The 13,539-nt window shown below is 40.8% G+C and overlaps 2 long non-coding RNA genes across 2 annotated transcripts in view; one reads left to right on the top strand and one right to left on the bottom strand.

Annotated features, from left to right (window-relative positions):
• The window catches only part of LOC133665663 (uncharacterized), a 423,051-nt gene that overhangs the window by 265,902 nt on the left and 143,610 nt on the right, over nt 1-13,539 (top strand). The window lies entirely within an intron of this gene.
• On the bottom strand, nt 2,426-4,034 carry LOC107996733 (uncharacterized). The gene is made up of 2 exons (XR_001765863.3): nt 3,756-4,034; nt 2,426-2,688 (listed from the first exon to the last, which is right to left on the bottom strand). It is a non-coding gene; the product is annotated as an uncharacterized LOC107996733 (long non-coding RNA).

The raw sequence follows: 13,539 nt of genomic DNA, 5'->3' as shown, positions 1-13,539 counted from the left end.
AAAACTCGAAATTTTCCGAACCAACGAACATTTTTGAAGAGGTCCCGCATTTCCCTATCCGACGATTTCCCGCGTGTGAGGGGAGGAGGGAGGGAGAGGGAGGGGAGGACCGAGCATTTTTACGCTTTCGTCCAAACAAGAACAACGGTCAACACTTGCCTCCAAACAATGAATAGCAACGATATACCGTGCAACGATAACAAAGCCAAAAATTTCGGACGATTTTCGATCGTTCGAGTCAGATACGGAAGAAAAACGGGTGGAAAATTCGATCCGTTTAACTCGCAGACTCTTTCGGAGAGTTTTATTCGATCGAGTTCCGCCGTTTTAACCTGAACGATATCTTGACCTGCGCGACTACCTGGCTCGTAAGTTTCCACGTTTTAGCGCGAAATCGCAGTGGAATCTGAGGAGGATAAAAGGACGTTCATAGATCAAACTGATCCTGGTCGCGTGCACGCGGTGTTGTACGTGTCGCGGGGAGGAAGAAAGGTGGAACGGAATCGCGATTGTTCGTGTGAACGGGCGCGTACGGACTGGGACTGCACCCATGTGGAAAAGAGGGAGAAGGAGAAAGTTGGAGGCGGAAGTTGGGACGAAGCGAGAAGACGAAGACTTCCCCGATCCATGGGAGGTACGTTCTCGTTGCACGTACGAACGAGGGACTAACGTACGAGGTTGGAGCTTGGCCAGCTACTATTTCACACGAGCAACCGGGCCAAGAGTTAGCCGCTGGTCGACTAACCCCCAGCTGACCAATGGACCATCGGATAACCTGTGCCGCCTAACCCATCCGGTGGAAATATGCTTACGATATACGGCCGCATTTTCGACAACGAGCCGTGGCCGCCCCTTTCGCGTTCTGTCGCTCTTACCACCGTTTACCGGCCGTTCGACTCGCCCGTCAGCTGTTTATCGGATCCTGCCTCGCCCCCCCTCGTCTAAATCGATTTTAATTTAGAAGGATGCATTCCGAATCTAAGTCTCTTTCTTTTTCTCGATCGTGTATTTTCGAGATTGCAGAAGAAGGTTCCAATGATTTCTCAATAGAATTTTCAAGAAGAGTATAGAGGAAGGAGAAAAGAAAGAGGATATGAATCGATCAATACCGTGAAATGGATTTTTAAATAGGGTTTTATAAATCGCTAAATCGTTTATTTATCGAAAGATTAAATTAAGCGTGGAAACGAGTAGCATCGATCATCTCGCGCAATGTCCCCCCCGCCCTTAGAAAGTATTGTATAGAGAAATCAAACGTACGCCTTGGCCACTTTATATTCGTTTGCGAGGATTTATTGGCGTCCTGGTCCAAGAGAGAGAAAAAGAGAGAAGAGAAACCTCTTCTCGTTCGATCGTTTCGACGACATATAGACGATGGTATGGAACGCCATGCCTCGTTTCGAGATTGGAGATTGTCCCAAGGGGTCAAAGACTCACGGATCCACGACCGTGGAAGGTGTGGGAGGAAGGTGGAGAGGTGATGGAAAACGCGGGGGGAGAGGCATATCGGGAGAGGGCAGGATGGATTGGAAAGAAGGAAAAGAGAGAGAGAGAGAGACGGCGATAATCGTTGGGAAGGATGGGGGATGGATGCTGTCATTTGGCGATGCATGCATCATCGTTTATGTCACTTGACTCGAGAGGATCGGCCAACGTGACACCGAGCCGAGCGGAGTTCGTTTGCAGCAACGCGTACGAAGACGTATAACCACGCGGGCAATCAAGAATTTTAATACGATGATTATAATGCACTTTTGCCAGAAAGAGGATGATCAACCGTAATGGAGTAATCTTCACGAAGTTGCATTCCTTTCTCTTTCCGCGAGAATAGGAAAACTTGGAGGCATCAAGATCAACGTGCCAAGATCGTTCATCGAGAATGCAGAAATGCAAGTCTCCAGCCTTCCGTGAGATATTAAACCTCGAATCCTTTATCCTCTTCGCTCGCTATAGTCTTGCCCTCCATCACCTCGAGATGCCTCTCGAACCCTATTTCTCTTCTGGATCCCGCGATGTCGCGCTCGAGTTTCCCAATAAGAACCGCAGAAACGCTCGATCAGGGAGGAGGACTCCCTTCCACTGTGTGCCCGTGTCTCACTGCTACCGTGAAATATCACTATTCCTGCTTACCGCAGTCTGTTCGAAGCAATATCGCGGGCAACGATGTCGATTATCCCCCTTTCTTGATGCCTCCTTTGTCAATGTTTCGAGTTATCTACGAGATAGAAGCGCGACACAAAGATGAAATTCTCTTGATCCTCTTGATACTCGAATTTCCATCGATGTTCGATCCGTGCGAACAAAGATTATTATTCCAACAGTGTAATAATTACGAAACTTGTTATTCTTCTTCAAATCGATATATATACTTTCAACGAAACTTTCGTAAAATTTCTTCGCGTAGGAAGGAAAGAAAAAAGAGATATAACGCCGAAGCGCGTATAACGATTTATTATTTGTCAAACGTGTCGACAACGAGACAAATCTCGCGCGTTTCTCGCGCCATTGTGGGGCGTCGATCCCCTTCCCACAATGGACGGGGGGAGGATGACATTATGATAATAATATTAGACGTAGGCAACCGTCCGATCCGGGTGATGGATGGTGATTTTAAGACCGAGGGGGATCCTGTAATACCTGGCCGTCCATTGTGTCGCCAGCCTAATTTCCCCGCCAGGCTGATTCCTCCTGTAAGTAAAGACGCCGTTGAGGGAAAAAGAAAAGAAAGAAAAAGGAAAAAAACGCGATGAAAAAAGGAATCGAATTCGAAGAGGAGGCGAGACGATCGAAGAGCCACACGACGCGACCTTGCGTGTTGAGGTTACGAGAGTTTGTACACGAGTTGAATAGGCCGCGATATATCATAAGCGCGAGCTCGTGCTTCTTTGGCAGCCTCGCTGCGGGAATGCGTCCATGAACGACGCGCGGGGAGCGTTTGACGAAGATAAATAATCGTGTTTAACGACACGTCGATACGCAAATACGAGAATGAAGGACAAGCCTCGAGGAGTGTAACGGCCTGGAATTCTCGAGCCTCGTTTGTGAAAAATGCGCGACACAACGAGAATGCTGGTAACATTGGCATATCGTTGGCTAACGACGGGATAATTCCACGGCACGGTGATCATTCAGGTTCGATTCGAGTTCGTTTGATGAAACTCGAGGGGGATAACTTTTAGAAAATGGAGGTTCTTCGGGAGGAGAATGATTTTAGGGACGAGTTAAGCGGACATGAGCGGACACGTTGAACGTTTAGTCCGAAACTCGAAGTAATTCCGTGGTTCTAACGAAACTTCGATATACAGAGGAGGAAAATGACCATCGTGGAACGGCTTCCAGCTCGGTTAAAATTAGTTAAAGTTGGTCGAATGGTATCCTGCTGGACCGGATTAAGGGAGAAATTGCACTTTGAGCTCGACTTCGACCGAATCGGTTAGAACTCGAAAAGCTCGAACTACACTTGCGTTTTGTTTCAACTGCTTTGAAAAAAAAAGTACACCGGGTATAATAGGAGGTGCATGTGTGAGAGGAAGCCTCTGTTGTAAGTGTTTCTCGTTTCTAATTATCCTTTGGAATCAATTTGTGTAGAACCGACTAACGTGAGTAATGGTCTGGCTAGACTCAATAGAAGGACGAAGACAATTAAAAAAAGAGGACACTGTGCGTGGTTGAATGGTTACAGAAGCATCAATTTCCGGTGTTCGATTTCGAATCGATCGAGTGGAAAATAGATTAAACTCTTGTCATTACTCAACTCGTTAAAAAACTTCGATGACGCAACTTAAATATTTTCATAATTGTAAGAATTTTAAAAAAAATTACACTTCAAATTTTTTATCCACAATTTTTACACCCACTCGTTTTTTAACGATGCACTTTTTCTTTACAATAATCACAATAATCACTAATATAATCACTATAATTTATAATTATTTAAACAAAATTAATTAATCTATTAAACAATACGATATTCTTGCGAGGAACGAAGAATAATACGTCCGTTCTGCTCGGTGTCCGGAAAACGACTCCGGTAAATCGATAATTTGAATGTCAACAATACACCAATGTTATCGTTTCTTGTGCCGCGTTCGTGTTTATAATCGTGCTCGTAACATTTTCCACACATTGTACCGTAATATTATGCTCGTAGAAATATATATATTATTTAAATTTATTTTAAATTTATTTTTTGAACAAAATCAAATAAAAAACAAATAAATTTTTATAAAAAAAAAGAAAAAAATTCTACAAATCGCCACAATTGAAGAAATACGAGAAATACGAAATAACGTAACGTGATAAACGTAACATCTTTTCATCATGTATGGTCCATTTGCAGTTACGTCTATCATCCCTCTTCTCCCGGATAAGTCCCAGTTAAATCTCGGTAGTAGCGAGTGAGTTTTACCGCCTTACCTAAACACGGCGATAAAACGATAAACCGTGGAGCAATGTCGGGGAAACGGGCGAAACGTTGTTTTTCCCTCTGTCGTCGGTTGTCTTAACGGGGCAAAAAAGTTGCGCACGCCACCGGCCACAGCAATTCTCCTGTCGAAAATCGTTGCGACAAAACCGCTCGTAAAACTCGACCGTTGTCTCACCTTCCACTCGTCTTTCGACTTTATCGACCTCCTCCTGTTTTTAACGCTTGTCCCTTTGGAACCTGTCCGCGTTTTAACCGCGGTTCGCGATACCATCTGCTATTCCTCGTCGAATCCTCCAAGATATATCCTTGGACGAAAAAGGAGATCGTTCGCTCGAAGGATAATTAAATCCTCGTTTCAGTGTGCTCATCCGCCCCGACATATGACGAAGAGAACGGGTGATGCATCGGTGATCGAGTATCTCAGAGATAAACCGCGATAAATCGGCGGAAACGCGCCCGTCCCGGCGATATTTAACTGAAAAGTGCGCGACAGAATGCGGCGCAAGCTGGAAGGGCCGCTGATTACGAGGTGTTCGTTCCTTAATGCGTTCTTAAGCTGAAGTTTCATTACATCGTTCTCTCCCGGGGATCGTATATGACTCTTTCTTAAGTGCTCTTCTTCTTCTTCTTCTTCTCCTTCTTTTGATGGTCGAATTTGTTGCGTAAAGTGTGTACTTAATAATAATTTGAAATAATTTAAAGAATCTTTAATTGCTTAATGTCGTTAATTTAATAAAACTTAAATACATTATTCAAAGAATAAGACAAATCTTTATTTAAATTTCATTTCTCTAATCGTATGTATAAATATTTCTATTTTGCAAGAATTCACAGTAGTAATTATATTATAACGTTTTATCCATCAATGATCTGTCTATAAATAATAATTTAATAATCATGAAACGAAAAATTAAATACACCAAAGTTTCTTCGAGAAAAACGAATTTCCCTTCGATTGTACAATAACTTTCTCTCTCTTCCTCTCTAGCAAATATAGAATCTTTTAGAGAACAATTTTCCAGATATCAAGACCTCTATCCGCGTAATCCGCAAAACTGAAACGCGCTCGTCCGCATTCACGGGTGCCTCGAGTAGTTCCTCTTTCGTTGTTTACCTGCAGGCTAGCTCTCGACCGCATTTAATCGGCCATTACGCCGGGCAACGAGCATCGGCCGTATCCGGGCCGGTAAAAATAGTTTACGCCAGACGCGTCACGATAAAAGCTCCTCCCGGGCCGGGGAATTTCATAGGTCGGGATTTTCACGTGCCACTTGTGCCCTCCTCTCTTCGCGCGCCTCTCATCCCCCCTCGTGGCAGAAATGATGTCGCGGAGATGTGAAGTAATTAGGATGAAATTGCTTCAAGCGCGTGATTATTTATCGCCGGAGAATTATCAACAAATTTTTCGATGAGAATATGATTGTTTTGATATGATTTTATGAATTTACAATTTTATAATTATACAAATTTGCGATGATGATCGTTTGATAAAGGTATTTAATTAATTTACGATCTATCGTCCTATTTAAATCAATCTCTCATCGATCGTTCGAATAACAAATAAGAATTTCATCATAGGGTAATCGAGAAAAGAATAGCACCAAGGTTTGACCCAATTCTTTTTGTTCCCGGCACGCATTGCGTAAGAAAACAGCAAATTGGGATGAGAATCGCTTTTATCTCAACTTGGTTGCCAAGTTGAACCATTAAATCTCTCTCATCAATCACCCGGGCGAATTGTTTTCAACCCTTGTGTCAGGATAAGCGTCCGCCACGAATCATCTTTATGAATGAAGGAATTATAAAAGACAACATTCCTCGCGAACAACCGGAAGACGTCTTCAAGAGAAATGATTTTACATCTCCCGTAATTAATTTATAATGTAATAAATTTGTTCCGCTCTCTCTCTCTTTTTCTGTTGCAACGAAATTAAAAATTCTTTGTACGTTTCAAACACTATTGTATTAAATAAAATATTATATTAAATAAGTTTAGCTGAAAATAATTGATAAAATCATTAATTGATAAAATACTGATTTGTCGGCAGCCTCCTCCTTTCAACTCGAGATCGTCAAATTCTGAAAAGATTAAATGCATACACCGAGCATACACCCTCTCGTCGCGGACAGTAAAATGTCAGACGGATTTATCTTACGTAATTCTATTCATGCAGCAACAACGCAGCTTCCCACATCGTGGTGAAGTTCAACGTTCCTCAGACAGATCCGATCTCATTCTCTTTCTCTCTCTCTCTCTCTCTCCACGGATAAATGACTCGAGATAAACCGGGCGGCAATCGCCAAAGTGGATGCGAGAAAGAATTCGTCAAAGCGTCCTCGACGCTCGCCTCTTCGTCCGGTCGCATCGTCTCGAGATCTCTTTTATCCGACATTAACCCGTTAAGACACCGGCGAAAGTGCACCGTTGCCTTGTAGGAATATCAAAAGGAATACGGTTAATATTAAATACAGAGATACGGATCTCGCCATTTAAGAAGATGCCAGCGTCTTATCGGTCCTAGGTTCAAAGACCGTTCGGTTTTGTTCCTTTGCTCGCCGCTCTTTTCATGAAAAGGGGAGCTCAACTTCCGCCTCCGTCCAATACATCCCTCGTCCTTTCTCGCCGCTGTACTGTCGCCCTGCTTTCTAATTAACCAAGAGACACCGAATTACCAGGTATTCCGTGAGCTTCGTGAAAGATTGCGAATAAATCTGTGAATATGAATGACATTCGAAGAAGAGGTATTCACCAGATTTAAATTGTATTTCTTTTTTTTGTTCGTAATTCTTTCCTGACGACATTGAACATTTTTACGTACGTAAATTATAGGAGAGAAAATTAATCTAATCTTTTCTGGATAACGTGGATAGAACAATTGTCGGAAAAGCAGAAAATCCGAATTTCTCGGTTCTTTCCTATCAGATTCTTTCCTAATAATCACGAAATAACTGAAATTGAAATATATCGACGAAACTGTAACGACACTGCATTAAAGTGAGTAAAGTCTGTAAGTTTCGTCAAAGATAGATGATAATAATCGAGAAAAAAATAGAAGAGAGAGAGAGAGGAAGATTAAAGAACGAAGGAAGAAAATGGAAATAATAAGTCTAGTAAGAAAAGAAGCCGGTTTAACTTCGTTACTTACCTCATTATAAACCGATAAAAAATGTACGATTCCTCGGGCGATCTCTCGAAAACTGTATTAATATTAAGAAACGAGGGAACAAGGTAGTTCTTTTAAATTTAATCTCTTAATAAGATCATTCGTCAACGAGCCACGAGCAATGAAGCGGCCGGGATTATTTTTAATCGCCGTCCGGTAATGGCGAAGAAGCTGCCTTCCCTTTATCAGTGGCTGTATTCAGGGCGATGGTTGCATCTATTTTTCATCCTTTCGATTCATCGTTTTTTTGTTTTTTTTCTTTCTTTTTTTTTTTTTTTTTACCTCAGTTGCCTTGTCACGCTCAACGCGAACGAGCTCCTTCCTTTCTTTCCTCGGCAACGAAAGGAGAGCGAGTTCAAAGCTTCGGAAAATTAGGTAGCCAGATCAAAGAATTATGAAACAAAAGTTCCTTATGAACTAGGTCTTTTGATGGGATAGATAAAAAACTTTGCTCGCAGAGAGTGGTTAAACTTTATCCGCGTTCATCGATGATTCATTCATATTCGACGTTCGTGGAAGATGAAGGGGAATTTGTTTACTTAGGTAAACGAAAAAATAACAACACGTTCTATCTAATCTTCAACGATAAGAGTACAAAATTATAGCACATAAAATTTTTGTTATTTACGAATTGAAAGCTTTGTTATGTATTTCGATTTTCTACCCCTCAAAAGTTGTCTGTATACAGAAGAAAATTTTGTTATATTCGTGAGAATATTTAAAAAATGTAAAATCAAAAATATGACTTGTAATCGTATATAACTTTTTAATTTTTTTTTAAACATACATACAGTTCCCTCAAGTTATTCCAGAAACTCGATTTGAATTTAAGACGACTCCTCTCGCTTCTGGTTCTGACTCGAGACTGGTTCTTTTCTTCGCTTCCTCCTATTCTCGCTTCGCATTCGATTCTGTGACCCTATATCGCGAATATCCCGCCTGCGTCTATCACGTTCGTGATTTCGTTTCGGTTAACAGGAAACCGCCGGGCTTTGAAAGTCGTTTAAGACGAAGCCAACGCGAGGGGCCTCGCACTGATTAAATAAAACGCGTCTGATATGGTGGATTTAATTTAGAGATTCTCAGCAAGGGGTGCTGGCCGCCCGTTAAGGCGCCATGCCACTCTAGGTTGGACCCGGTATTGGGTTTTCGCGGGCTTTCTCGAGAATAAATTGAAAATGATTGCCGAGACGCTCCTCGATCGAACGTCCGAAACGAATGGGCCCTCCCTATATACTGTAACGACCACCCTCGGGGCTTCGATACCCCTGGGTCTTCGAAATCGCGCTCGAGTTGGCCAAATAACGCTTTATTTGCATCTTGCTTCGATATATATACATATATATACATATATATATACGCACGTAGATGATTGCGTTCGTTTTTCGCATGCAAATTTAATCGTTACTTTTTGGAGGAATAGTTTACGCGTATATTGATTCTTATATTTCTTTTTCCTCTCTGAGAAAATTATTTGAATGACACTGTTGGATGTTGTTAAGTAAGGATTATTGTAAAGCTCGAATAATTAGTATTAATTATTATTGGTTATTAGTTAATTGCTACGCATAGACCTAAAATTATAGGATTATATTTCATCAGAAATTAACGTCCTGTTAAATTATTCAAAAGGACGATTGAATAGAAATAATTGATAAGCATAAACTAATTGAGGATGTGGCATCAGAATTGTGAACTCGATCATCTTGCATTAATAGAAGAAAAAAAATAAATAAATAAATGAAGAGAGATAAATATACAATGGAATTATATAATTGTATAAGTCAACGAGGTTGATTTTGCGGAAACTTTGGTAATTAGGAAGCTATAAAAATTCGATGCGGATGATACAGAGTGTGATTCGCACGAAAGAATTCTTCACTAAGTGCGAAAGAAGGATTTCTCGATAAAAGTTTTGGAGGACTTAATTACACCATCCCCTAAGGGACGTCGTACCTCGCACGATCTTAATCCACTTCGTGGAGACGCGCTGTGATTGTGCCGGGGAATTGACGAATGATCGATCTCTGGAATTTATTTAATTTTATTAATTTACACATTAAATTATTTCCTTTTTTTTAACAACTAAACGTTCTATTGTTGGATTGTCAAAGTTATTACGTATTAATGGAAAATTTATATAATTTATAAATTATAAATTATACTAATTTATAAATTATATATAATCTATTATTAATAATTAATTCATAATATCAGCTGAAGGATTTTAGAATTTTTTTTATAATCCTAAAAAGATATTGAATTTATTCATTATAGATAATATGATGATTTCTAAAAAATATAAAATATTTTTCAATCTAAGAAATGGCTTTATGTGATTCATAATACTTGTTATTTATTTGTCCAGTATCTCCTCGTTTCCATTTGATAGATTGTTTCGCAATACACCGACAAAATCGGATCGTCTCGAGTTAGCACAGATATACCGCACTAATCGATTATCGAAGTCCGCTAAGTACCTCCTCCATTTCTTACCGTGTCCCTTCAAAAGCTCTTGCCTCATCGAAATTGCCTTCCCTTTTCCCCTCCCATGTAAATATTACTTCGTGAGCCGGTAGAAGAGAGGAATAAATACCCGGTGACAATGCCAATTCGAAAATTATTTATAAAAATAATTCCATCCCTTTGTGGAAATGGGAATGACCTCTCGTTTGTCTTGAACGAATTCACAATGCATTGACCAATTTGAAATTCTATATAAAAAAAATAATAAATACTACAATCACTAAGTCGAAATTACAATTCTACTATTCTCTTTTTTTAATATGATTAGAAAAAAGTCACGTATCATAATCGATTCCTGAAACTGTCTTAACACGTTATACGCACCTGCAATATAATTTTTACATTTATTGATATTCTCAATCATCGATGATACATCATTACCTTCATTGATATAGACATCTTCAGATAATAACAATTAACATAAGAATTTTTTATTTCTATAACACGTACGATTATGATACGTATCTTCTTTCAAGGTACAAAAGAATTTTCAGATATTCCTTTTTCGATACATAATCATAATCATTTTAGATTTCGTTTCATTTTTCTTCCATATTCGCTCCCCTCGGTTTTTTCGTTTCAAATCGCATCAAACTGTACGCATTAAAATCGACTCGAACGCTGGCATCGATCGATTCAACATCACCAGAAATTTCCACCCCTCGAAGAATGCCTCGGTGGCGAGCTCTCGATTAAACGGTGACAAACTATTCGGAGCAGCGCGTGATCGGGTCAAGTGTGAAAAAGGTTAACGCGCCGCGAGTTGGTCGGCCGGATTGTTTTGCAGTTCGCCTAACTATTTAAAGCATCCGAAGGCCGCAAGGTCTCTCTGCTCGTCTTGCCTTTCGCTTGCTGTGTATTCTCCTTTCTCTCTCTCACTCTGCTCACCCTCTGCGCGCGTTCGTGGTGAATTTCGATGGAGCACCGATTGTTTCCCACTTGATTATCCGGAAAACCACAGTGCGGCGCGGCTCGATTCTCCACCAGCTTAGCCATAACTCGCTCCACCGCGGCCAACTATTCGCATATCGGTTAATTTAACGTGTTGCACCGACCAACTCCCGCCTCCCGATTTATTATTTGTCTTGGCTTTCGTGTCCGGATTAATTAAAGAGTTCCTTGGAGTGAAATCGTTGCTGATCCCACGATGGATCATCGTTGTGTTTAATTGCATTGTTCCTTGGCAGAGACAGTGAATTTCGATTGGTTTATTAATAGCAATTTAGCGGTTTTTAAGCAATTTTTATGTATGCAAATTATCGTACGATTTATAAGGAATGTAGGAGGGAGAGGATTGTTGATTCATTTTGGGTGTGGACTCTTTGCCAGATTTTTTTTTATTCATTCGTGTACACGCCAGAATAAATTTCATTTAGATTCTCAAGCGTGTGTCTCTTCTGCGAGAAATGAATTTTACAGTTTATTATTTATGGTGAATAAATTTCACGAAAAAGCAAACGTTTACTTTTAAATTGAAATCTTAAGTTGAGAATAAAGAAATTCTTTTCTTTGAAATTTGAAGATGGAAAAGATAGACGGAAGATCAGAAAACTGGTCCTTCTCGGTTTCCAGTTGGTCGATTGTTGTCGGAAATAACGAGAACGAAACGAGCCACGGGCCGCCATCGAGACTGGGAAACCGAGTAAATTGTGTCATCCGGCGGCGTTGTTTCTAACCGGTGGTCACGCGAATTAGGTACTCCGGAAATTTGTAAATGGCGGTAATTGCTTTTCCTGTGGAAATCAGAGAAACTTAATTTTACTAATTCCCCGATAGTCGATCCAATCACCATTCCCTCTGCCTTCTGCACTACGAGTTCTACACACGATATCGAAAGAAATATTTTGCTTTGTCTCACATTTCCTCTCAAACCTTACATCATTATTCGCATATTGGTGTGCGTATTGATGTTCGATACGAAATTTGACACAAAAAGAGAAAGAAGGAAAAAGGGGGGAAATACAAGGGAAGCTGGGAGAACATCGAATAGAAAGGATAAATAGTAATAGTAGTTGTATTTGATTCGCTGATTTCGGATTAAACGAACCGAGATTCGAGTCGGGCAGGAAGGAAAGAGGATTGTAAAAAAGAAAAGAAAAAAAAATAGCCGAGCCGTGAACGGAATTCGAAAATGGACAGAATCCAACGACTGGTGTCTCGTTGAATCCGTTAATCTAAAAATTACGGCTCGAATTAAGTGGTTAACGCGTGATTACCCCGGATCGGCCGCTTGACACGTTAAACGGATCATCCGCGTCCCGGGTTCAATCGAAATTTTCATGCACGATTGAGCCCGAGCGCGACGACAGATTGTCCTACCTGTCGCCCGTTTAAACGGGCTTCCTCCACGTGACGAGATATCGTTCAATTACGCCCCTTGTTACAAAATCAAAGAACGGAAATGTAAGAACGAAAGAAGAAATGAAATCGTTGTTCGGAGATGGAAAAATGTTAAAATGTTGAAATCCAACATTTTAAAAAACTTTTAAAAAGCAAACGATCGTTACAATTGGATAGATTCGTATATTTAGTTTAGTCGTATCCATCCCGTTCTGTTTCCAGATGAGAATGTTATCATCTAAGCGTTTGTGTGCAAAAAACAGGAAAGCAGAAAAGGATTAAGAAGTTGAAACGAGATAAGTTTAGACAATGAAAGGAATCCTTTTAAGAAGTACAAGAGGCGAAGGATGAACGTGCTTCCTTCTAACCTCTATCCTCTAATGGAAACCAGAAATTGTTGAGAGAGATGTGTTCGTGTGTTCTCTCGTGACGATGTCACAAAGCGTGCCAATTACATTGGCACTCGAAACGGTCCCCACGGTGCGTACGGCTGTTCGCGACTTCGAAAAGGCTCGAACCTTTCTGGAAACGTCTTTAACGAGTCTCGTTTCTCGATCGTGTTCGACATTCGGGGGTCGCGCGACGCAATGTCGCGGAGAAATGTGACATCTCCTCCTTGCTGTTCCTTCGATCGTTCCCACGAGATCGCGTAATTAATAAACTTGTTACGTTTCTTCACGAATTGAAATCGATTCGAGAGAAAGTGTCGTTTTTTTCAGGATCACGATCAACCTATTATCGGCGTAAATTATCGTCTTCTCGTGACTCGCTTAACTAAATCATAACCAGAATCCCAATTAGATCGAATCCGAGTGGCGAGTCACGGAAAACTATGATTAATAACCTCGTCGATATTCGACGGGCACAATACCAAACTGTGCTGGCATCCTCCTCGACGTTAATTGACCGGTCGATAATTCTGTTTCACCTAAATGATATCAAGGCACGCGAAATTTGATATGACGCTTAATGATAGACATAAAATGAACGGGGGGGCGGGGGGTTCACGGCCATCATCGACGCGACGATCGTAGAAACGGTGCTCATGCAAATTCGTTCGCGAATCATCCAGCGTATCATCGT

Source organism: Apis cerana, linkage group LG2, assembly GCF_029169275.1.
Source record: "Apis cerana isolate GH-2021 linkage group LG2, AcerK_1.0, whole genome shotgun sequence".
In the NCBI taxonomy this organism is placed as follows: Eukaryota; Metazoa; Arthropoda; class Insecta; order Hymenoptera; family Apidae; genus Apis; species Apis cerana.
This window is presented reverse-complemented; position numbering and strand designations above follow the sequence as displayed.